We start from the raw sequence: 22,992 nt of genomic DNA on the forward strand, positions 1-22,992 counted from the left end.
CGATTTTCTGGCCACACAAAGGTCTCTGCAGCAGGTGCTTAATTCCATAAGATATTTTATAATGCAGACTTTGCAAACAATTACGCAGAATAGATTTAATGCCATGTTTTTCCTAGTTGCCAATTTCTTTGTGGCAGAGTTTTTAAATTGAGGTCCAGATTTTGCATTACCATTTTTGGCACAGCCCTGATGCAAAGTTTAAGTTGTTAAATCTCGTAATGTGCTCAAATGTACTCATGATAGACCTGCTAATCATATATGTGAGGTCTTAAGTTCTGATGTCACTTCTTGTGATGTCACTTATTGTGAGGTCATGGGTGGTGATGCCACTTCCTGTGAGTTCATATCCTGAGAAGCCACATTTGGTGTCATGCACCATAATGTCACCCGCTGTGATGTCAGACACAATGCTGTCACTTGCACACTGCCTAACTGGTTACCCCCCCCCCCCTTCCCCGCTTCTTAGGACCGAAATCCAGTGGTTGCATATGTGATGTTTGTTCAGGTCCGAATTTATCCACTTTGTAGATATAAGGGGCAAAGGGTATTCCAAAACAAAGTGCTCATTCAGCTCCCTAGTAAAGGAGCAGCACATGCAGCCTTCTCATAAAAACCTTGGTCACCCTAAGTCATTAGTCTTCAAACTTTTGAATGTGCAGCAGAATGACAAACATATTTATGCGCCATTTTTCTAAATAATTGTTAGCTCTAAAAACAGTCATTAATTCAAACATTGTTATGCTGAGTTATCTCTTTTTAAAATTAAATCAAGTACATGATTGACAACATGCTGCTTTCAGCCTGGTCTACCAAAACGGTATAGGTATCCTCAGAGTAATTGTTTATCATAAAATAAGTGTAGGGACTTTTAGAATTATTTGGAGCTCCTCTTTTGACACCTACTCCCAGGCAGGTCATCCATGACAAAAGATGTTGTGATGGCTCACTACAGTGTGGCTTACTGACACTCTTTTTGTTTAACTCTCAAAAGACAGCACTGTTTCCGTTATGATGTTCACTGAGGCCAGTGCCTGAGCTCACCCCTGTGATCAATTCAGGCCCCCGGGGGCACCCCAGTTTGAAAACCAATGTGCTAAATTTCCATATCAACAGCAACAGGTATGTTCCTCATGTAAATGGTAGATAAAGACATTTCATTTGCGGCTCAGATGATATTCAGATAGCTGACCATACTTGTTAGATACAATCTCTGTAAAGAGACTAAATCTGCCAGATTAGCAACGTCGTATCTGCAGAAACTCATTCCAGTTGGCAACATTAAACATAAATGTTTACCACAATATTCAGAACACAGCAGGGAGGGATGTCCTACTTGGGGTTCTGGACATATCACAGACAGAATTCCCATAGACTGACTGCACACTCTTTGGGAACTGATTTTCTTTCTTCTAAAAATCAGCCTTATGATTAATACCACGTAGCTCAAAGGTACAAAAGGACTATGCCACTGCCTCCTCTATCATTCTAAAGAGAGACAAGTAGTCTTGCCTCAAATTTGTGAGCTAATGATGAATTCTGCGTGATTATCACTTGCTTCTTCTTGAGAACGTTTCCTGGAAGTGAGTGCCCAAGAAATTGAAGTGTTTCACATTATCATTAGGGTTTACACTCCTTGTGTTCTGACTCTGAAAGCTCTTTGTGAGAGGTGGGGATAGTTGGGGGGGGGGAAGGGGCAGGGGTTATGATCAGGTATTCCTCTCGGCTTTCTTCATTTCAAGGCACTTAAAGGTGGTATACGAGGCACATTCCTCTGAAGTGCTGGCTTCATCACCAAACTGATTTTCTTTAAATGGAAGGGAATATGTGCAGTAAAATATGTCCAAGAGTTTTTAATGATTAATTACAGATGGGGTAGTTTGGCAGGATAGGAACACTGCTGGAATTTCAGTTGGGCCACTTTATTTAGAGGTGTGAAAACATCCGGGTTTCTGATGAAGGTACCTCTGCTCCCTCTGCTACTGGCAGCCTTTGACACAAAGGTTAATCCACTACAGGGCCACCGTTTTACAGTGTTCGCTTCACTGCACTATTTAATGCATTGTGTAAATGTCACTGACTTTTTTCCATTATTCCCTTTCAAAGACATTTTCAACAGTTGCCTGGGGTGTATCATAACATCAGTACAATTATTGCAGACAATTTACTTTCCTTTGTCAATGTGAACCACAGAAACCATCTAGGTCTTGATGTAAAGCGAAATTCATTTTCAATGGTAGGGGTGTCTTATAATCGCACGTGTAGAATGCTTCCACATATAATCTTTTTTGTGTTAACCTAAGTGCTAGGATCTTGAAATGTAATAGCATAAATGTGATGTGTTTAGGCCAAGATGTAGCATACTTGAAGAATTAGGGGCTGGTTACAATGACGGGCGGATCGCCGCCGTAGGCCTTGCGGTTCCAATCCGCCGGCCATCGTAACCTGATTTACCCACCGCTGGATTACGATGGAGGTGGGTAACGCGGCGGACGGAAAGTCCGTTTGCCACTTTTCAGCCGGTCGGCAATTGTTACGATTGCCAGCTGGGCAGAACTGGGGCACATATATGGTGGCAGTGCCTAGCAGGCACTGCCATCCATATTATGATGCTGGGTTTTAAAGGCCTTTCCATGGTGGTGACGCCGCCATGGGAAGGCTGGCAGTGATTTGCTTTGGGGGCCCGTTGCAGGTCCATGAGGGGTTGGGGGTGAGGGACTGCACTTGGGGGGTACCCATGGTGCCCCCTTACATTGCAATGCACAAGGTGCCAGGCACCGTGCAGTGCCTGCCACGTTGTGAATGGCAATGCACAACATGGCATTTTACGATTGAGGCGGGTGCGACTGCCAGCAGCACCCTCTGCAATTTATTTATTTATTTTATTTATTTATTAATGCCATTTGTAGAGCGCGAACAATTACCCTTGGGCGTCTCGGCGCTAAGAATGCAAAATGTCTCACCATGATCAGGAAATACGGAGATGTGGATTACTGATTGAATAACCATGTTTTCAGTTTTTTTCTGAACTGAAGAAGTGTGGGACTTGTTTTTATATGGTTAGGTAAGGTGTTCCAAAGTCTGGGGGCCGCAATTAAGAAGCGGCGATCGCCCCAAGAGACTGTTCGGCTTCGTTGAACCACTAGTTGATTAAGAGAAGTGGATCTGAGAGTTCTGGATGGGTTGTAGGGAATCAGTTGATTTTTAAGAAATCGAGGTCCTTGATCCTGTAGAGATTTATATACTGTACACAGAGATTTAAATTTTACCCTGTTGTGGATGGACAGCCAGTGGTAGCTTTTGAGCGTGTCCGAAATAGGTGCAAACTTAGGTTTTTTTGACAGAACGCGAGCGGCAGCATTCTGCACGGTCTGTAGTTTTTTGGTAACTCTGCTCTGAGCATTGAGCAGTAGACCATTACAGTAGTCTAGTGATGTAAGCACTAGAGAGGTGACTAATGTTTTTGCTGCTGAATCTGGTAAATAAGGTGTGATTTTTCTTACCATTCTAAGCTTGAAATGGGCGTTAGCTGCCACCTTGTTTGCATGGGCCATAAAGTTGAGCTGGTCGTCGAAAGTAACACCTAGGTTTCTAACTTTGACCGTGGGGCTGGGAGGTGTGCCTAAGTCCGATGGCCACCAGGTTGCCGACCAGGCTGGGGATAGATTACCAAAGATGACCACCTCCGTTTTATCGGAGTTAAGCTTTAGGCAATTCTTTGTCATCCACTCGCCGATAACAAACATCCCACTTTGGAATCTCTCTGCCACCCTCTGTCCATCGCCCTTTATAGCCAGCACCAGCTGAGTGTCATCAGCGTATGAGGTTAGGCCCATCCCGTGTGCTTTGATGACACTAGCAAGGTCCGACACATATATATTAAATAGTGTCGGACTTAGGGATGAGCCTTGGGGTACCCCACACGGTAGCGACAGATCAGCCGACTGGAAGGGGCCCACTGTGACCACCTGAGTTCTGTTGGCCAGAAAGGAAGCAAGTAAGTCCCTAGCCGTGAGCGTAATGCCCATCCTCTCGACACGGTCGACCAAGATCTTATGGTCAACCGTGTCGAAAGCAGCTGACAAGTCTAGGAGAACTAGCAGAGCAGTTCCTCCCTGATCACGGATGACTCTTATATCATCAGCTGCTTTGATGAGAGCGGTTTCTGTGCTATGATGTTTGCGGAAACCGAACTGCGTATCATCTAGCAGGTTGTTGTTTTCTATATAGGCTGATAGCTGCTGGTTCATAGCCTTTTCTATGACCTTGGCTAGAAAAGGGAGACTTGCTATAGGGCGATAGTTTTTTAATTCACCTTTATCTAACCCAGGCTTTTTGAGCAGAGGCTTGACCAAGGTATTTTTTAGTGAATCAGGGTAAGATCCAGATGCCAGAATTATATTACAGACCGCGGTAATAATGGGGATGACTGTATCTGGTACAGTGGCGAGTACGGAAGTTGGGCATGGATCCAGGGCTGAGCCAGCTTTAATCGTTGTTACTATGCCCTTAATTTGGTCAGTGGTAAGGGGGCTAAAACAGGTCATGGTGGTATTGGAAATAACCATGGAAGTAATAGCACTACTACTGGCCTGATCTAAGTTGAAGGCTTGATAGATGTCATTAACCTTTGCAAAAAAGAACTCCGATAAAGCATCACATAGTGCTTGCGATGGTGGTGGGTTAAGATCCGGGGCATTGCCTGCAAGGGTTTCGGCAATGTGGTATAGCTGTTTGCTAGAATTTTTAGCAGTTTCTATATGACGTGTGAAAAAGTCTTTTTTTGCTGCTATTATCATAGCTTTATAAGTAGCCAGGGCTTTCTTATATTTTTCCTTATTTTCACTACCATAAGTTCTTCGCCAGTGTCTTTCGCTGTTCCTGGTTAACTGTTTTTGGATTTTAAGTTCAGCCGTATACCACAGAGCTTTAGGCGTATTTCTATTTTTAGATATTGATTTGGTGGGTGCCAACTGAGTCGTGGCATCACCCAGCCACTTTTGGAATTGGTTAGTTGCGGTAGTGGGGTCAGTGGATAATTCCGGCGTTGTGGAATTGAGAAGCAACGTTAGGTCATTGGGATTAATGTCCTTCCATGCTTTAAACGTGCCCTTTTTTACAGGGGCCGCTTTTATTCTCTGAGAACCTTTGATGGTGAGTCTGCTAAAAATGACTGAATGGTCTGTCCAGGTCATAGGGAGGACTGAAGTAATACGCAGTCCTTCCACATTTGTAAAAATTCCATCCAGCGTATGGCCTGCCTGATGGGTGGGAGTTGTAACCAGTTGTCTGAGGCCTATTATGTCTAGGTCAGCTACGAGGGTTGTGGTATCCCTATCACTGAAAAGCTCTAAATAGAAATTGAAATCTCCCAAAATCGTAGTAGAGTCTTCTGATGCTATAGACTCAGTGATGTTGCTGAGATTTGCGAGAAACGCAGATCTTGTCCCAGGGGGTCTATAGATCAGTGTTCCCTTAAAATTATAGGTGGGGGATAGTTTTATATCAAAAAGCATGGCTTCGCATGAGTTGATAGGAATAGGCGAGCAGCGGACTTTAAAATGGTCTCTCGCTATGATAGCTATCCCTCCTCCTTTTCCTATGGGCCTGTCTTGTCGGTAGGCATTATAACCTGGGGGGACTGCCGTGACATAGTCAGGGGCAGATGCCTCATCGGACCATGTCTCTGTAATATAGAGCACATCTAGATTAGAGTCACTAATGAGGTCAGCTATATCCTGGCAGTGTTTGCCCAGGGAGCGCGCGTTAATAAGTGCCATGGAGACATATGTGTCAGCCTCAGTAATGAAGGATTTGATATCCATGATTGGGTTGGTAAGCACTGACGGAATATTACAGTGTGAACATTGTATAAGAGGTGCCGACTGTATGAGGGATACATCGAGTTTAGTGCACAGCGGGGCATAAGATGGACAAATCTCCAGAAGTGCGTTACGGGTGTAAGAGAGGCGAGGGGCAGGGGTTATGGCCCTAGGCCCGGTCCCGGCGCGGCCGGGCGCAGACGGGCTTGCCTTTGGCGCGCCTTCGGCGCGCCGCCGGCGCGGACGGGCGATGATGTTGTTTTTATTCATACTTTGGGCGGGACGGGAGGAGGGTGGGAGGGGCGCAGAGCTCTCGGCCAGCCTTCCCAATGGAAGATGGCGGCCAAGTTAAATGCAAAGCTTCCCTGCGCCTAGATACAGCGGCGCTGTGGAGGGAAGTTCGAGCCTCAGGCGAAGTGATCTCGCTTCAGCGAAGACAGTACTGTAAAAACGCTCCAATTAAAATATATACAGAGTAATAAAAACAATTCGTGTCTTTATCGTTTTTACCAATTTGAAATGTGGCAGAGGTGCAAGGGAGCACAAACAGACCTCCGGCTTCCGCCTCAGAGGGAAACAACTGCAATCACTAAGGATCGCTAAAGACGCTTTTTAAATACCCTGGGAGGGCGGGAGGGGCGCAGAGCTCTCGGCCAGCCTTCCCAATGGAAGATGGCGGCCAAGTTAAATGCAAAGCTTCCCTGCGCCTAGATACAGCGGCGCTGTGGAGGGAAGTTCGAGCCTCAGGCGAAGTGATCTCGCTTCAGCGAAGACAGTACTGTAAAAACGCTCCAATTAAAATATATACAGAGTAATAAAAACAATTTGTGTCTTTATCGTTTTTACCAATTTGAAATGTGGCAGAGGTGCAAGGGAGCACAAACAGACCTCCGGCTTCCGCCTCAGAGGGAAACAACTGCAATCACTAAGGATCGCTAAAGACGCTTTTTAAATACCCTGGGAGGGCGGCAGGGGCGCAGAGCTCTCGGCCAGCCTTCCCAATGGAAGATGGCGGCCAAGTTAAATGCAAAGCTTCCCTGCGCCTAGATACAGCGGCGCTGTGGAGGGAAGTTCGAGCCTCAGGCGAAGTGATCTCGCTTCAGCGAAGACAGTACTGTAAAAACGCTCCAATTAAAATATATACAGAGTAATAAAAACAATTCGTGTCTTTATCGTTTTTACCAATTTGAAATGTGGCAGAGGTGCAAGGGAGCACAAACAGACCTCCGGCTTCCGCCTCAGAGGGAAACAACTGCAATCGTTAACAACAATGTTAAAATGCCTGATGTGACCGCTGCGGTTGCATCATAATTGGGGTGGCGGGACATCCGCATGGCAGGCGGGCGGTCCCGTTACCGCTAGGCTGGCTGACGGACTTAAGTCCGCCCACCATCCTAATCACCCCTTAAGTGTCAAAAAACAAATGTAACCAGAAGAGAACATTACCTGAAATGTTTGTGTTGTGCAGCTGACAATCATTTATTATTGAATGTGCTTATTAATTGTGTTGCTTTATTTGCAGATGGAATGATTAACTGAATATGTCTTAATTTCTATACAATTTTGTAAAGCGCATGTTCATTTCTCTTATGTTAGCTTGATCTTTTAGGCCTGAACGACATTTTCCCTGGAAGCTCTTGCATTAGAATTAAGTGTTGAATTTCATGTGCACATTGGATTCTGCTCTTTCTCACATTTGTGTTGCAGGCGGAAGAAGCATCCTTGTTGTTAGTTAGAATAAAGTCTTTGTTTTAGGAGTTAAGCAAGGAGAGTAGAGGATACATTGGGAGTTGATGCTGATGGAGGCAAGATGGCATCTGAGTAACTCGCCCGCATTCACCACTCCTCACCTTACTCATGGGGAAATCGGCATTTTATCCTGTAGGCTGAACAATGGACCGCAGATTGGATCTGCAGTAAGGCAGATGCTGAAACTGGTACGAATGATAAGACTATAGAACCAGAGGATCTTAAACAGTGGGTAGGGGGCCATACTACCCTCTCGGTGGCCGTGGGCATTGCTTTCCCAAAACTAGGTATATCGGAGAGGGTTGTATCTCTAACCGGGCAGGGGATTCTTTTCTATCACTGAAGACTCTGATTCTTTACTACTAGATGTAGAATCCTCAACCCCTACACCGTCATGCTCGTCAGAAAGTGATTCCTCAGGCAACTCTGTCGTTCCTTCTAAATGCAAAAGCCAATCTAGCGGTCGAAGGGACAACAGAAAATCTTCATAGTATGGGGAAAAACATGCAAGGACTGGTGAGTGTGTCGAGAACCGATATGAGGGCTCACCTAGAAAGGATACCCCGAGCTGAGATGGGACTATTCATCAGTTCAGTTACTTGGTCAACAAGAAAGGGGTCCAGAACACATTGGGCAGGTACTTAGTGGCAATGGCAAACCATCATCATCGGTCATTCTGGCAGCCATTAAACAAATGCAAGAGGAGTTTAGGAATAATAACAGGCGTGCTAGGCAGGCTATAAAAAAGCTATAAAAATTTGTCAGGAATATAAATAAGACCTGCTCTGAAATTTCCGACAGGTTGTTTATGTTTGAAGCACGGACAAAGACCTTGGAAGCACAGGTAGCCGAACTAAAAATGCTACGTATCTCTCAAGACCCCAAACTCACTGACATGATTTGGAAGCTTGAGGAACAAGAAAACAGGCAAAGAAGGAATAACCCAAGACTGCTGGGATTTCCTGAGGGGGCTGAAGGGGGAGACCCAAGAAGCTTTGTAATCAAGCTCCTGAAAGGTGCCTTTCCCGGACTTGTGGGATGGGACTGGGAGAAGGAAATTCAGAGGGCTCACACGTTCCCCCTAAATCTAAGAACACAGCAAAGCAGTAATACCTACCCTTGGTGGATCCTGGTGTATTTTGGCAATTTTTTGCTAAGGAAGAGTATATATGACTGGGTTCCCCCTAACTCGAAAAAGGAGTTTGAGTGAGTCTCATAGTTTGCCCATCCTGATTTTGCAAATGCCACTGTAGAGCGTCAATGGTGATTAAGACAGCTGTTTTCCCCCTTCCAGAAGCTGGGGGCCAAGGTTTTTTTTACAAAATATAGCTAAGTTCATAGTGGTTTTAAAGAGGCGTACTAGAAGTTGTTTTCAGAGGTACAGGCACAGGAATATCTGGATGAACTGATGAAAGGTATAAGATAAATAGTTAAATAAGAGGATTTGGTACGGCAAGAGTGGTGAGGAAGAGAAAAAGTATACACATAAAGGGGGACTAAAAAGAGGAGAAAAAGGGAAGGATAAAAAAAATAAGATCGAGAAGGTGGAAAAGAAAGAGGGAAAAAGAAAATAAAAAAAGAAAAAGGTTCAAGGGGTTTAAGGGACTAGGGTTGCCTTATTCTTGATGAGGTGGAGGGTGGGGAGGTGGAGAAGTGGCTCCTGTGACATGGAGGCCATCACTCAAGCTAGGCTGGCTGCCTATTTCCAACTTGATTTCTTTAATCCCCGATGTTCTTAATAGAATCTGGTAGTACAGTATTAATCTGATCTTTGAACCCCCTGTGGTTTTAAAAGAATTTGGTAGCACAGCATCAAAATGTTGAATATTCTACATAAAACTCTACAAACTACTTCACCTCATTCCGAGTAACGAGTAGGTCTTACTATATAAAAAAGAATAATAATCCTAGCATTACTACACACAAATCCGTCTAACATACTATGTTTAGTGATGCTCCTACTTTTAGTAATGGTGACCTGGATGAGCTGACAATTATGATAATTCCTGATTTTGCCACCTAAATTATGTCATAATCTCAGGAAGTTTATCTATGTATATTATTCAGTTTCACAACCCCTATGTACAATGTAAGTAATCTCCTAATAATTAACACGATCGGATGTTCAGCCCGATAATTCAAAGATGGCCGCCGTCTTTTTCCAATGCGAGTGGCCGTCTTCGAACTATACGCGCGGTCTAGCTTCAAACCCGGAAGCAAGACGAACACCGGGGAAGTATAATATTCATTTCTCCCGGCATGAGAAAGCGATCGCCGGTCTCGAAGGGGAGCCGAGTAGGTTTACCGCCGAGATAATACCTCGTAACAAGTAAGATCTACCCTAGCACCTTGAACAGAAATGTGACTTTCACAACGCGTTTTTCGAAGCGCGTGTGTCTTTATCATAGATACATTTTGGAACCTATAACAGCTTCTGATTACTCCACTACTAGGTGATTACGGGGATATATGTTCTTCCCGCGATTGACCATGAGGTTCAGTTCAACCCTGTAAAAAGTATGAATTCTTCCTCTATATGTTGTGTTTTGTCCGTTTTGTTATGTGTTGGACCCACAGACCATGCCACAAAGTGTGTTGGTTAATTTAAAAACTTAGCCACAGATAATGCACGCAGGGTGCTCCTTCAGATATGGGGATCACTCGGTTTTGAAAAATGTGTGTGGAATGGGTGAAGGTGTACATACACTATCACAAAGTAGTTTATTGAGACACCAAGCTAATGAAAAATGCTATTCTTAATATGATAACATCATTGGATAAATGGATATTGTACCACTAACATTGGAAGTATTTTTCTCCACAGATTTACCAAAGAATTGCAAAGATAAGAGTATGTATATTCTAATATTAATGTAGGCATACCTTTCACTTTTTGTTTTTGTTTGGAGTGCCACTCACAGGGCTGGACCCTGGAGTAGTCCTGAGGAAGAGCTGTGGGGTACAGCTCGAAACTAGTTGACACGCTTACCAGATACTGAATTCCATAATAGAGTCAGTTTTTCTGGTAAACCACCCCATTTTTAATATATCCACTGGGGGCCAGAATAAAGTTAGTTTAGCCCACTAGCAGGATATTTTTAATTCTTTCACTCCATTTCATTTTCCCCTTTCTCTCACACTACACGACACATAGTCTTCATATACAAGTGCTCCTTCGCAATCGCGATAGTCGCAGCACGCCTCAACCCGCAGCTGGGTTGAGAAGCCCCAATGATGAAGCATGTCACCGTGAGGAAACTCAGGTGAGTGAGGGGACTATAAAGAAAAAGTTTTCTTTCCCTGTTTCTGAAACAGACCTTAAAGTGTCATGTTCCAGTAGTTAGCCAGGTTCTCTGGATCTGAAGTCTTCAGATCTTTTTTGAATAAGTAATGCCGTGGAGGGCGAACCTGGTTGATCTCTCCCTCTACCTCCCCCTGTTTAGTATTTCATGCCTATTGGATGGGTAATGTTTTTGGTGTGGAATTTTTGGGGAAGAGGGTTGGGGGAAAGGGGGAGAAAGGGTGGAGGACCCCATGCGCTTGTAATAAAAAGGGGCAGGATTGATGTGTTAGGTAGGAGCATTAAGCTGTTTGGAAAAATGGTTGTTTATGTACCACAAATTAAGGATCAGACAGTCATTTTGTCTTTGTACAATAGATTAAATAGGTGATATACAGAGTATACGCATTGCCTCTATTAACATCTGTGGTCTGATTGACCCTAGAAAAAGATCAAAAGTTGCAATGGGTATACAGGTCCTGGAGGCTGATATTGTATGCCTTCAGCAAACACACATAGAGGCCTCACAAAGGAATACTTTAATGACTATGGGATATAATCTTGTTGGGGCAACCTCACAAGGGGCACATAAGGGAGGAGTTGCAATTCTGGCTAAGGGAAATTGGTTCCAATTTACATAGGTGGCTGCTGATACTCAGGATCGACGGGCAGTGGCTGTTTGTCAAACCACGAGTGGTGACAAGTTTACACTGGGTACAATATATGGGAGTAGCTTGGATAATCCCACTGTGATTGAACAAATATCCAGTGAGTTGATATCTCGCCCTCTTCCTATTGTTATGTGTGGAGATTTAAATATCAACCTCCAGAGTGATTGGAACATGCAGGCTCAGTATCTTTATACAGGTCGAGCTCTAGGAGTGTTTAAAGTCCTAGAAGGGCTGCCCATGGAACATAAGGGCTGTCCGATGTTTGGGCCAGAATGAAATCAGTAGAACATGGATATACATATTTTTATGCTCCATGTACTACGCACGCTCGTTTGGACTACTTTTTTTTATTTCAAACTCCCTTCTTAGCTCCTGTAAAATCGAGAGATACCCTAGGGCCCTCTCTGATCACAACCTGTTGGTGCTAGAAATACAGGGAATGGGAGGAAACCTAGATATGCCTGGAGCATCGAACGTTCGCTTCTCACCAACCAAGATTACTATACATATATTAGTAACTGGATCCCAAAATTCTTTAAAGAAAATACAGATAGCACTGCATTGAGTATAGTATGGGATACATGTAAGGCCTGCTTAGGGGGTCAGATGCTTAGATGTTCACTGAATAGGGTAAAGACAGAGAAGCAACTCATGTAGACTGAACAAGATAACTTAGCCTTAGTTGAGGAGAATCTGATAAGAGTGATACAAAAAAGAAGGGATGTCAAAGAAGCCATCTTCGAGTAATGTCAGCCAGGGCCGTGATAGATGCAATATTTGAGAATAGGGTGGCAGAAAAGGATACGGCTTGGAAGGAGAGGACTTATGAATGTAGTGACCATTTGGCTGAAAGGGCTGAGAAACGAGATCCGAGAAACTCGGGATCCTAATCTGGGGTTAATCTCAGACTCAAATGGAATTAGAAGTGCATTTCAAACTTACTATCAGGCTCTGTATTCCGAAGATAGGGGGAGTACTGTATCATCCATAGATGAGGTCCTTCAGACAGTAGCCGCAAACAATTTATCGTCTATCAAGAGGGAGGTCACTGTTGTGCTTCATCATGTGCCGATACAGTTCATATGTTTCCTACCTGTGCAGTACTGGATATAATCAATGGTAAGTAAAGTGACCAGGGCACTACTTAATAGTGAAACTAAATGCCATCCCAATGTCAAGAGAAAGTGATTTGAATTCACAGAGATCCAGACACTATTCAGCAGGGAATACATACACAATAATTAGATTACTCAAATTCCACCAGACTCAAGAATGTAATATCAAACGGCTTTATTCATAAGCATAAAAAGTCTTGTTAACACATTTCCGATCACAATAAAAAACAGTCAGATTCAATAATCCCTAAACATAAAAATCTAATATACTTTAAAAACTGTTCATACTCAAAACAGTACAGTAAGAGCTAATTAACTGCTTCCATGGAATAAATGTGTGGATCGTAAAAACAAAAAATCCACTTACAATAACATCACATTATACACTAAAACATACATAACAAAAAAAATATATAATAATAACTAACTGGGATGTCCTACTGTACAGTTCAGAGTACTGTTACATAACCTGATCCAACTCGTTAGGTAGAGTTCCAATTATTATTATAAATTCTTTTATATTTTTGGCAATAGTCTCTCTCATGGTTGGATTCAGTACATAAACAACAGCAACAACAGCATCAACGCGATATAGGGGTCGTGGACATCTAATCCCCACTTTGTTCAAGACAACAAAGTGTATGAATGATTGACAACCTCCCTTGCAGATAAAAATGACATGCAGATCAAAATTAAAAGGGGACGAGGGAAGGAGGTAAATATACATAAATACATTTTAATCAATACTACCCCAATTCAATATACAGTTTTATACAAAGCAGAATAGTACTATCTGTACAGTTTTCTAGATTTATATCAGGGAAGGTACTCCTAGCTTGGACCTAACAACCCCAATAACAGAAGCATACTCAAATTTGCCACCTAGGGCAGCTATGGAATACAATCTTTAGGTATGGTGGGTCATAGTTAATAACTTTTAAATCAATCCATTCATACTCTATTTACAGAACCCTAAGTTCTCCTCCCATTCACTTCTAACCATATTCTACCAAAGTAAGTCTCCAGTCACCTCAAATGAATGATGTACTGCTTAGTGGTGTTAGAGTGATGTATTTTGATTAAAATCACCCGTCAATCCTTTCTTTTATTGTGTCACAGGATTTTTAATCATCAATTCTAAAAAAAAGGATATTATATTTGTGTAAGTATTACATAGTTTGATAATTTAAAGTTCCTTTTTATATAAAGTTTTCTAGGTAACATGTTCTTCATATCAATCGGTACATAAATCTGTCATGACTTGAACTTATTGTGCCCATGTATAGGTATATCTTGTATCCATACGTGTACAAGCGTTAAAAAAAGTAATAGATGCCCCACCCTAGAAATGGCATCTCTAGCATAAGGCTACCATTTCATTGTAAAGGGAGGTATGCACGCAGCTAAAGGGAACAGTCTCTGCCCTTTCTTACACCGGTGTTATCCCCTGCCGCACAGGTTAAGTATAACCGGAACCCAACGCGGCTTGCAACAGTGCCTCTAGAAGCCTAATGATGTAACCCAGGTCCTCCATATGATTCCTTACACACTCTCCTCACGCTTTCTAGCGCCACGCTTAAAGAGCTCCTTCCGTCAGCAACGACGTACGTTGAAGGAACTGCTCTTTTTAAAGCAATGATGACCCGGAAGTGTATACTTTAAATACACAGGTACATCTTGTTTCCAAGGCGGCCATCTTAACCTGCCTAGCTAAAAATGTTTGATACACAGGTCCATCTTGTTTGTAAGTTGGCCATATTAACCTGCCTGGCTCGGAATGTTAAGGACATGTTTCGTATATAGTATTGCCCGGTACAGTCGGAGAAAAAAGGGTGGGGATGATACCATCCTTCTTCAGGACCACGATTGACAATTAAAAATCGAATTTAATATTTGACCCCCTAATCTTCAACCATTTATATGAAAAGTGAAAATATATCAACAATATCTATTTGCAAAAGATTGTATTGGCTAGCAATATCGAGATTCATTTCCATTTAAAAACCACATAGTAGGTAACCATATATCATTTGCTGTTTGATGGATTACCAGCATATATATATATATATATATATATATATATATATATATATATATATATATATATATATATATATATCCTTAATCCAAAAGGGATCCTTCTTGAACGGTTCCCGTAGTCAGGTGGCTAAGCATGGGCGAATTTTGCGGATCTCGCGTTCGCGAATTTTGCGGATTTGCGAACTCGCAATCCGCAAAATCCGCGAATTCCCGCGAATTTGCGGATTTTTTTTTTTGTGTTCGCCCGTGTTTCTGCCAGTTCGTGAGGGTTTTTACAATTTCGCAATTTGCGAACTTACCTGTCGGGTCGCAAGTTTTGCGAACTTGTTGTTTCTACGTGTCCAGCCTGTTTGGGACACTCTTCTTCATCACTGCCACTCTCTGTCACCACTGCCACTCTCTGACTACTCATGCCACCCTCTGGCCCACCCATGCCACCCTCTGTTTCATCACCACACCCTCTGGTTGTCCAGTGTACATTATTTTCGGCAAAGCAAAGCACACCTTCCCTGCCTCAAGTGACCTGAATTAATTTGGGGCTGATTAATGTGTCACAGAATATTTTTTTAGCTGGCACCTGCTTCCTTAGTGCGCCCTGATTAGTGATCTTTTGCACTTGCTAAGTGCTTTCATTGTTGCAAAATTAGTTACAACACCTGCCCTGCCCCAACTGACAATAATGAATTAGGGGCTGATTAATGGATTTTAACTTCCAGCCTGGCTCCTGCTTGTCTCCCTTAGCTGTAATTCAGGACCTTTGTGGCATATGTGTAACTATTCTGAGGTTCAGAGCAGGGTCACATAATAGTTGCAACTGGCAACTGAACTCTGGAGGGGCCCCTCAGGAAGCACTACAGGAAATGGCTACTAATGATGAGCCTGAACTTTTGAACCTGGTAAGTAGTTTCAGTTTTGCTAAGATCGTATTTCTGCAATTTAGCACTTATTCGCGGGGCGCGAAGTTGTACTGGGAAGCCGCGAACTCACGCGAACAGTGCGAGCAGTGCGAGCAAAATCCGCTGCTCGTGGATTTGCGGATTTTGCGGGAGATTCGCGAATCTCGCGGATTGCGAATTTCCCGAAAATCCGCAAAATCTGCGAGCGGAACGGATTTTCCGCCCATACCTACAGGTGGCGCATGTGCCGGCAGGACCCCAAAGCCGGTAAATTTGTGCACAAATTTCAAAGGTTCCCAGAAAGGATTAAATGCGCACTCGCCGGGAACAGCTTGTTACACGCCCAAAGTGCCCACCCTGAGAGCCTGAAATGGAGTATCCCCTATGGGGAGCTCCTAAGAGCAAAACGCAACTGCAGCGAGGAAAACCTTTATGAGTTGGAAAAAACCACCTTGCTTAAAAGATTCAGGGAAAGAGGTTATCCGGAATGGGTTCTCAACAAGGCAGTTACCAAAGTCAATGAGAAAACAAGAGAAAGTACACTAGAACCAAGAATAGCCACAACAGAGACAGAGTCTATCACAAGGCTTATTACCACGTTCAATGAGGACTAGAAGTAAACAAAGTACTAGATGATAACTGGAATGTCCTTAAAAGTGATAATATCATAGGTCCGACGATAGGGGACCGCCCTTCTGTCACATATAGAAAAGGCAAGAGCTTAAGGGACATCCTAGTGAAAGGTGATATCAGCCCAAGGAACAGTGTGAGTACACATAATCTAAAAGGCTTCTATCCCTGTGGACACTGTCGTGCATGCAAAGACAGTACCATGGTGAAATAAGTAGAAATTCCTGGCGCGAATAGGAGACATACCATTAAACAATTCTTGACATGTAGCAGCAATTATGTAGTATATGTCTTGGAGTGCCCATGCAAATTAAAATACGTGGGGAGCACCATATGTATGGTGAAAAAACGAGTCCAGGAACATCTTCGGGCCATTACAAATGTTGATAAAAACTACCCTATTGCGCGCCATTTCCAGTCACACCATCAATCCAACAATGCATTTCTGAAATACTTTGCCTTAGAACAAGTTCATACAAGTGGTAGAGGTGGCAACAGACTTATAGCCTTGAGAAAAAGAGAATCCAAATGGATAATGGAACTCGAGAGTACATTCCCGGGTGGGCATAACCTGGATGAAGAGCTAGCAACCCACCTACATGATACCTGAACATAAGAACCAAAAAACCTTGCTGTTGTAAATATGTCTGTTTCAATTGTAAATTGATGATGTACATATATTTATATAGGGTTATTTAACCTTGTTTTAACATTCATTCTCCTTCTGTTTATATTTTTTTCAGGAGGAAAAGGAAGGGGCTTCCTCACATTTCACTTTTTAAGATGCACGGTTCCCTACCCTTTTTCTTCAAATGACAAGACCTTCAGGAAGGTAGAGGTTAAGGAAAAGGCCACTATTATTATTACTATTATTATCACTTGAGGACTTATTTAGCATAATCATTCACTTTTTAGATCATATATATATGTTTTTTCATGCAATATGGAAAGTACATTATAATAAATGCTAAATATTATTTTTTCATTTTTTTTATTTTTTCATTTTGTCATCCTCACAATTATACACAGTGGTAAATTTGTGGGTGAAATGTAATGATTTAAGAGGCTATGATACTATTGCCAGTTGGTGCGGTACAGCAATTTCTGCAGTATAAACGAATTATGAACTGGGGTGCAGGCACTAGACCAAATTCATATTAACTTTACCGTCACTAGTGCGAAAGCATAACTATGTTGATTTCAATGAATTGAAAGGATGTATCTGAGCGCACATGACCAGGCTATCGCTGTTTTTTCTTTACTGTTAGGAATACAAGATTGATCGATTATTGCAAAAAAATGTTGGCATATAGTTACAGCATACGTTGTGAGAAATGTTTACAATGAAAAAAATGGGAATTTTTATCCCAAAATGTATGTTTTCTTACACTCCAATTTATAGTTTGTTTGAAATATAGGCGTAAAATAACAGTCTATGCAATAATGTATAACATGAGGATACCTTTAATGTTATAATAGCAGTATTGTGCTGTGGATACTCCTTTCTAAGATGGGCGCCAGGTTCTCATGGCAAAATAGATACCTACAATGCCTCTTTTGTGTTTAGTCACCAAAATCACTTGAGATCTTTATTTATGCACGTAGCGGTAGACATGCAAAATCGGGTGATCAAGAGACCGGTGGGTCTCGAAACGCGTAGCGATTATTGAAGAATAAACTTGGTGTTATCTACACTCGCTCTGAGTGCGCATTTAATCCTTTCTGGGAACCTTTGAAATTTGTGTATATATATAGCCCCTGGATACCGTGGAGAAGTTCCTGCCTATGGTGCCGGAATCAAGGTGAGCGGAGTGCTTTGAATCCGTGATACCTGAAGATATCTGGTGAGGCAGGAGCACGTCGGACTATCCAGTTAGGAGAGTGCAAGGCGTGGAGTGACAAGTTTGTTTTAAAACTCCCGCCGCTGGTAATTTAATCGCCCATTACTGCATCATGGCCGCAGAGGCGTTACGTAGCCGAGAGGAGGCGGCGATCGACATTTTTGATGATTCCCCGGCTGGGGGATCAACTGTGATGGTGCAGGAACAGAGTTCTGCACCCTCAGTGAATAACAGCGCGGGAGACCTTTTCAGGCGCATGGAGAAACTGATGCGTGCCGAACAGTCCAAGTGGTGGGAGGAAAAATCATTAACTCGCTACTTGGAGGTGGGCAGGGTTCCCAGAGGGCTGCGGATCACTATAGCGCCCAGTTATGAGAACCCTGACCCTGCCATGCTTGGAGAATGGGCAGATGCCAATTTGGAATCATCGGCAAAGCTGCTTAGAATACTGGTAAAATACGCAGCAAGTGACAGAGTAAAATTGCAAGCTCAAATCGACACGTTACAGGTGGAAATATCTGCAATTGAAGAAACTGAAATCATCAAAAAAATGAGAGAGGACATGCTTACCAGATTGCGCAAGGATGAGGACGCAATTAAAAAGCGTAAAGCATTCAAATTCAACCGAGATAAACTTGATTACCTAAATGGGAACGTTTTTACATTTGCCCGAAGGTATGGCGCTGCAAAGAAGAAAAGCAATATTGCCACCCAGCGCAATAAACAGGGAACTGCAAGTGATAGCACACCCTCGCTCACCTCCACTTCAGAGCAAAGTGGTGTTAGTGGGAGCGAAAATGAGGAGGAAGCTGGCCCTTCTAATCAGCTAAAAGACGGAATTTTAATTATGTCTCGGGCAGAAGAAATAAACATGCTCTGCCAGGATTGGAGAGACAAATTAAGACCCCGGAAGAAACAACAGCCGCAAAAAAGCGTTCCAACGCCAAGCGGGGGGCCAGAAGACAGCGCAACAGGCAGCACAAGCGAAAGCAAACCTCAGAAGAAGAAAAAAACCATGAAGGGCAGATGGAACCGCAAATGAATTCTGATAATGTTGCCAACACTGTGATCAATTTATCTGAAATTGAATTAAATAAAGCAGAATGTCAAATACTATCCCTTGGCCTCTCTTTTAGCCCCGAAAGCAATTTTAATTATTCAGAAACCCGAATGGATGTGTTTCGCTTTATTCGGAAATTAAAATTGAAAAAATTTCACAAAACGAAGGGCAATAAGGAAGGTGATAAAACTCCTCATTATGCTACTAGTCCACCATTGATTTCAGCTGGTGATGTGAACCTATTCTTTGACTTACAGCAACTCCAGGAAGAACAAACTGAACCCATTGATGTCTTGGGGTTAGAAGGTATGGATTTTGGTTGTACTGTTAAAACTCCATTCAAACCGAAATCGATTTTTTTGCCTATTATGATGCATGATAACTTAGATAGGTTTCATGAACTTGTGGCCTCAGACTTAAAGGATTTGTACAGAGTCACCAACCAATGTAGCGCCAAAATGAATTGTAAGCAAAGGTGCTACATAGAACTAATGAAAAAATTACAAGCCAAGGAAGAACTTGTTATAAAACATTCTGACAAGGGGGGCAATATTGTCCTTTGGCCTAGACTTATGTACATGGAAGAGGCTTACAGCCAACTTAATGACGTTGCATGGTACAAGCGCAGCAACCTTCAAATTATGAAGTCATCTTGGTTGGACTATTATGGCAAACTATTAGCATGGAAAAGTAGTGGTTTAATCAGCAATGATGAATATTTGTTTTTGCATAATGATTACCCTGCGGTACCTTCTATATATTTCCTTCCCAAGGTGCATAAGAATATGGTAAAGCCGCCTGGTAGGCCCATAATATCGGGCATAGGTAGTTTAACCGGGAACACCTCCAAGTACGTGGACTTTTTCCTACAAGAATGGGTGCTCAAACTCCCATCATATGTCAGGGACACCTCTGATTTCTTGAGGAAAATTGGTGACATCCATTGGTCTGATGATCTAATCCTGATAACCATGGATGTTACATCCCTTTACACTTCCATTAGTCACAAGGATGGGATCAGGGCGATTGAATATTACCTAAATCGTAGACCTGCATGCTTTTCTCTCCACAACAAAATGTTGGTAGATATGGTGAAAATATGTTTAGAGCATAATTATTTTTCATTCGACAACACCATTTTCCAACAAATAAGGGGGGTAGCTATGGGGGCCTGCTTCTCCCCCAGCTACGCCTGCCTCCATATGGGCTGGTGGGAGGAGCAGGTCCTAAAGAGGGAGCATGAAACTACTTTGATAACACATGTTCCCTTATGGCTGAGGTATATTGACGACCTCTTCATTTTATGGAGAGGGTCAGAAGAAGGAGCTAGGGAGTTTATTGAAAGGCTGAATGACAACTTGCTGAATTTACAGTTTACTGCCCATATGAGTAAAGATTCTGTAATCTTCCTAGATGTGGAGGTGTATGTGAACAATAACAAAATATGTTCCCGACTCCACCGCAAGCCTACGGCTGGAAACTCTATTCTTCATGCCTCAAGCCATCATCCCCAGCATTTGATCAACAGCATCCCCTATGGGGAGATGCTGCGAATCAAACGCATTTGCAGTGACAATGAGGAATGTAAACTGGCACAGAAAAACTGTAAAGAGCGGTTCCTTCTCAGGGGATACAAACCGGCGATTATTGATAAAGCGATTAAGAAAACCGAATCCTTAAGCCGGGAAAGTATCTTATCCCCTAAAACCCTTGCCATGACCAGCGATGAAAACAAAAAGGTACGTTGTATTGTAACCTACAATAAACAACAGGCGGCCATTAGAAAGATCTTCAGAAGGCATTGGGATTTGCTGTTGAAAGACCCTGTCATAGGCAATGATTTGCTTAAAGACAACCCTACCCCTCTTATAACTTTTCGAAAAGCCAGAACCATGGGAAACAGTTTGGATAGATGTAATCCTGAAATCAGACCCCCGTCCAACTGGCTCTCTAAGCAAAAAGGTTTTTTCAAGTGCTCTCACTGTAAGGCCTGCAAAAATGCCAAAAATGTGAAGGAGTATAGTACTCCGTTTTTGCCCCAACCAGCTAAAATCAAGCGACGTATTACGTGTAAAACTGAATACGTCGTTTACGTGTTGGAATGCCCTTGCGCATTGCGTTATATTGGCAGTACTAAGCTACCCGTACATATGAGGATCCTGCAACATCTCAGGGCCATCAATAACAAGGATCAAACCTATCCGGTAGCCCGGCATTTTGAAGCCAAGCACAATAGCGATACCACTCTGCTACAGTACTTTGTCATTGACTGCATACCTCCAACCCACAAGGGAGGCAATAGAGACAGTGCCCTGAGAGTGTTAGAGACAAGATACATTCTGGAATTAAATTCTAAGGTCCCGAACGGTCTCAACACCACAGAGGATTTATACACCTGCATATGAATGATGTCTCTAGATCTTGGTAAAAATTACAATATGTTATGACAGGCCTTACGAGAAGTAAATGATTTCAATAACTGCTGCATTTAATTACCTTTTGGCACTTTTGAGAATCTCCATCTAGTGTAACAAATAAGGCCTATATATACGTCTCTCTTAAGTACAACTGCGCTATAAGATGATCTCTAGCATTGTCTTTTTTAAATTCACGCAACACACTAATGGTTTTTCTTAGTGATCAAATGGAGTACTTTGGGTTATAACTTCATTTGTAATTTTTCACTGAATCACAGTTTTTGTTATCACATAATTTCTCGCCTACATATTTCAGGCAGCTGATAAATCGATCTTTCTAATATAGGATCCTTTTGCCATAATTTTGTAAAAGTGTTTGCCCACTTGGGCTATATTAATGTAAACAGCATATTGCAGACTGTGCATGAACTCTGTATAGTATGGGACCTATGAGTTGGTTTTATATTGAGGATTATGGGAGGAATGCTTCTCAGGGAGCTTAGTACTCAGGATGTCCTAAATCTATTAAGAGATGTATATATATATATTTTTCTATTAAGATTTATGTATATAATATATTTTTTTATCAACTAAGGTGTACATTTATGAAATTACTTGTAAATACGTGTGGTTTTAACTGTACATTTCACTGACCGTTATTATTTCCTTTATCGGCAGTTTGGTCCACTTACATTGTGTTCATTGAATAGTCTGTCTTTCAGTTTCATTTCTGTAATGTTGCAGCTGTTTACAATTACTGGTTACTGGGCACTTTAAATTTGGCTTGGGTCCGTTGTAACGCGTCATGTGATCAAGGTCCAGGTCGGACCGAAACGCGTCATGGCGGCATACGGATGCGTGGCGAAATAATTTTGAATAAATAATGAAGCACGAAAAAATGGGTCCGCGTTTGTCTATCTGAGTCCTGGCTGGTGATTGGATTCCGTGAGATAGAGTACTGGAATATATATATATATATATACACTCTGAAGAGAAGCAGATGGAGCTTCAAAACGCGTCGGGCAGATCCATTACGGAGCGGCGTCTACAAGCGGATCCCCGTCCTCACCTACACATAAATAAAGCTGCTGCTCGCGTGCTACTCAATGGTGGACAACCTTGGAGCGAGAATCTATATGCGGCAGTCCAGCCGCAGAGTATGCACCACCCCGTTAACGTGGGGGTCACGGCAGTGAAGTAGCAGCCGTACATGGGATCGAGGACGGGCCCACTTGTGGAGTCCATCCAGGACTTGATTGTGTGCTTTCCGCACTACACTTCCCAGAAGTCTCATTGGAGCCTCCCATCGGCGGGTGAGTTATACGTATTTGGAGAAGTGTAGCGGGTGCGCACACCGCTTCCGTTAAAGCCCCTGAAGAGAAGCAGATGGAGCTTCGAAACGCGTCGAGCAGATCCATTACGGAGCGGCGTCTACAAGCGGATCCCCGTCCTCACCTACACATAAATAAAGCTG

This window comes from Lissotriton vulgaris, chromosome 5 (assembly GCF_964263255.1).
Source record: "Lissotriton vulgaris chromosome 5, aLisVul1.2, whole genome shotgun sequence".
In the NCBI taxonomy this organism is placed as follows: domain Eukaryota; kingdom Metazoa; phylum Chordata; class Amphibia; order Caudata; family Salamandridae; genus Lissotriton; species Lissotriton vulgaris.